Genomic DNA, 4,578 nt, shown 5'->3' on the forward strand with positions numbered 1-4,578 from the left:
TTCATATATTTATATATTTATAATATTTACTTATTATTTATTTTTCTTTATATTGAGTATTTCCCTTTCTTATACTTTATACTTAGTTAATATCTATATTTTATATTTTAAGATAGATGTTTAAATCTTAATGTTTTTTTCCATTTTTAATGTAAAACAGCAATGTTTAATAGAAGAACTTGGACAAATAGTCAAATAGTTATATTTATGTTTTTTTTTTCTTTTTTTATAGGTAATGTTACATTATGGAGATAAACCGTCTATTTTTTAAGTGAAAAATAGTAATTTTACATATGTTTAATGTAGTTTTTCCATTTTTTATGATGTATGTTTACATATTATAATGTTTTTTTTTACAAAATAGTAATGTTACATTATTGAGATAAGCCGTCTTTTTTTAGTGAAAATAGATTAATTTTTATTACTTACTAATAAAATTTTAAGTTAGGTAAAATGAAATAATAATCTGAAATAATCAAATAGAGAACCTCCTTCAAAATATGTTTTTCCTGTAATCTATATATTTCCATATAATACATTTTAAATTTATTTATATTATAGGAAAGACATATGTTTAAGATTATTTATATTTACATGTTTTGTTTTTAAAATTATACTTTTAACATTTATGATTTTTGTATTTTATGAAATTTATAAATAAAACACGGTTTGTTTCAATAATATAACTGTATTATTTTAGAAAAAATTATACATAGTAGCATTTATCATATTATATTAGTAAAGTTTATTGATATATGATATTTTGGATGTTATGATATTAAGTTTTCTTTTTTAAAAAAACTTATATTTCAAAATATTAAATTGCTTTAATTTTTAGAACGAATATAGTTTGTTTTTTGTGGTGCATTTCAAAAAGCTATTCTTTATTATCTATGATTTTACCTTTTAATTTTTTAAAAAATATTATCATTTTGAGTTTAAATATTTATTTTCAATATTTTATATTTTTTCAAAAAACATATTGGAAAATTATACAACTTTTTTGAGTTTGAAAGATTACATGAATTTTGAATGCTTTTTTGTTACTACATTAATATATTATTTTATAAAAAAATTTTGAATTTTAGGTAATGTTTTCTAAATTTATCTCAACATATTTTGTTATAATTAAAATTAAGAAAATATAATTAAAATTTGATTTTTCATTAATACTTTAAATGAATTACTAAAATTTCAAAGTTTTCTAACAACATGTTTTTAAATAGTATTTTTTTTTAACGCTGATTTATTATGATCTTACAATTATGATATAAGAAAGATTACATAAACGATTCGACAACCGACAATACTACATGCCTTATGAAAACCTATGCATAACTGCATCACCTGAGTCATCCTATGAAGATCCACACCTGGCCAAATTTACTTGCACAATGTTGAAGATTCCTTGTAAGCTTTTCTTTTATAGTCTGCATAATTGTTTAATAAACTACACTCTCCGAAACTTGAAACTTGGATTTTCTGTAATCTGCACTAAATTGCGTAGTTTGGAATTCGAACCCCAGACCTGGTTGTAAAAGCCTTTAAATCTTAACTTTAGGCTACGGTGCTTCCACTAAATATAGTATATATATGAACTAAAGGTTATTATACTATTATATTTTTGTATATAAACATTTTTAAACAATATATTGCTGAGAGTTTAAAAAAAAAGGAGATAATATATAGTTGTAAATATAAAAGTTTAACATGTGTTAATAAATTTATTTTTATAAATAATTATATAGTTTACGAATTTTAACATATTTTAATGATGAGTGATAATTTATTTAAATGAACAATTTAAAGAATAAAATTTGTTAATTGACCTATTTAATATAATATTTTTCACATTTAATTCATATAGTACTTATATTTTATATAATGCAGAATGTAATTATAAGATTTATTAAAAAATTGTATATAATTTTTATTTTCTTCTTTAATAAAATTTTAGTTAACATTGATTTATGATAATATTTATATTACTAATCTCGAAATTAATTGATGTGTTACTTTATAAAAAAAATTTAGATTTTTAAATAATATTTTGTTAGATTCTTTCTCGACATATTTTGTTATAATTTAAAAAAAATTATAATTGGTTTATTATTAATGTAAATAATCAAATGTCATATTAATTAATTCTTTAAATGATCCTACTATGACTTGTTAGTAGTAGATAAAAATATGACCCTAAGTTAATAGATTAGACGGTGAAACGAATATAATCTATATATGGTTCACAATATTATGTTCATAATGCTTGTGAAAGTAAGTGTTCAAAACTTGCAGATGTAATGTATGTTTAGATTTCGGGTTGTCTGGTTAGTACTTGGTATTATGAAGAAGGACAATATGTGAATGAATTTGAATTTGTTCTTATGCAGTTATTGATATGAACTAAAGCGAACACATAAGAATTGTTGTGATTCAAGTAATGAAATGAAGTAAAAGTAAACATGTTTGTCTAAGCAAAATCTGTACGTAAGACATAATAAGAGTTGTATATTGTAGTATTCTTATAATAATAGATAACCGGTCCAGTGTTAATTTAATCGACAGTCAGAATATTGGTTTGGTTCTATTACCCGATAGTGGTATGATTTAAATATTACATTGGTTAATTTATTAAACAGCGTTTAACTAATATTACATGTAACTCTCCAGTAAGGGTCCGAAAATTAAAAAACAACTTCGTACATTTATAATAGGACTCTATTTTAATAGAGTAGAATAGAACAAGTTTATTAAATTGTTTACTAATACCAGTGAATAAAAAAACCATAAAACAAGTTTATTAAATTTTTTATTAAATTGCGGCCCTTAAAACAAGTTTATTAAATTGTGGTCTAAAGCATATGCTTCTTCTGCATTTGCATTATGTAGTCTTTAATCTAACACCATTTTTTCTCCAAAACAGATTAAAAGTAAGTATGGAGTAAAAAATATTTTAATCTTATTCCATTTCATAATGGGATTTATTATGCAAATAGAATAATTTATTATTATTTTTGTTCATTGCATTATAAAGTAAGAAATAAAATAGGATTGAAGTATTTTTATTTCATGTTTACTTTTATTTTATTTCATAGAAAAAAATTGAATATTAGATTGAAGATGGTCTAAACGACGGACCTCGTCTCTTTTCAAACTAGATATTTGTAATGGCTCTTGTTTTTCGTTTGTTTTGACTATTCTCTTTCTCGATTATTCTGTCTTTTTGTTTCATTCTGGCTATATTTTTATTCCTTTCAGATGCAAATAAATGCATGTCTACGACTAGTTCTTTGTATGTTTTTCATGCAATTCTGATTTATTTATTTTTATGAGAATATGATTAATTACTTGGTCAAATTAAATGGTTAGGATCTTTCAATTATAAATTTTGCTTTGTTTCCAAATACTGTAAGATATAAATTAAAGTAATAGAGATTTGCTATCCATAGAACAGTTACAAAATTAATTGTATTCTCTCTTTTTAGTCATACAAAATGAATTGTATTCAAGTCAAAGCAACAAATGAATTACAATGACAATTAATGGTTGATTTCAGGCATCTCATCATGTACATATATAATATATATATACACAAATTATACATATCAAACAACAAACATCAGTTTTAATTTTGAATTCCAAGTCTAAATTAAATAACAAAATTGTTTAAGAGAATGGCACAAAAGGTGTGTATGATAATGATGACACTGATAATGATCGGATGTCATCTAAAAGCATGCAGTGGAATGGAAAACATGTCAAAGGAAGGCCATCTCACAACGTACGTAAATTACAGTTATCACATTTATTCATCAAGATATTTTTCCAGATCAACCTTTATCATAAAAGCCTAATGGATCATTGTCAATGCGTATATACATATATATACATTTTAACATATGTAATAATAATTTGTGGTTGTGTGCAGAATGGAAACAATAAGGCCGGATGATGTTCCAAACCCAGTATGCATAAGGAACTGTAGTGTTACAAGTCACAGTAAAAAAGAGTTTCAAGATTGTATCATACATTGCGGATGATCAGTTCTGAATGTTCTATGTCGATGTATTAAAGATATTTACAACTCTTTTTCGAAAAATAAAAATAATAATAATGCATTATTGAACCGTTCGAATACAACGGCATAGCTGAATTTTTTTTTTTTTTAACGACCGCTAAAACTATTAGTACCCAAAATACATAACTAAAATTGGGAAATGCACTTAATAACACCGATATACGAAGGAATTGTTGAATTAGAGACATGAATTTTGGTCAATGAACAAAAGATGAGTCTGGTAATGTAACGGTTGTGTGGGGATCTAAATTCCAAATTACAACTTTCTTCCTACTCGAACAACTCGATAACATAAGCTAACTAATCATACGATTTGAACTTGTATCAGGAATCTTGGTGTGTTCTTCAGTTGATTCTTTGCATCTCGACTATGTATAAGTATAACTTGATTTAGATTTGGTTTGTTTATGTAAAAATGTAATTTCCACACTAAAATCAACCGTTGCAAGAAAATGAAATTTTCCGAAACATTAGAAAATTAAGAACTTTCTTTTCATATA

At 23.7% G+C, this 4,578-nt stretch overlaps 1 long non-coding RNA gene across 1 annotated transcript; it reads left to right on the plus strand.

Moving 5' to 3' along the window:
* Positions 1-3,611: 3,611 nt before the first annotated feature.
* On the plus strand, positions 3,612-4,126 carry LOC106334186. The gene is made up of 2 exons (XR_001268546.1): positions 3,612-3,781; positions 3,929-4,126. It is a non-coding gene; the product is annotated as an uncharacterized LOC106334186 (long non-coding RNA).
* The last annotated feature ends 452 nt before the right edge of the window (positions 4,127-4,578 follow it).

The sequence above is a fragment of the Brassica oleracea genome, chromosome C3, assembly GCF_000695525.1.
Source record: "Brassica oleracea var. oleracea cultivar TO1000 chromosome C3, BOL, whole genome shotgun sequence".
NCBI lineage: Eukaryota > Viridiplantae > Streptophyta > Magnoliopsida > Brassicales > Brassicaceae > Brassica > Brassica oleracea.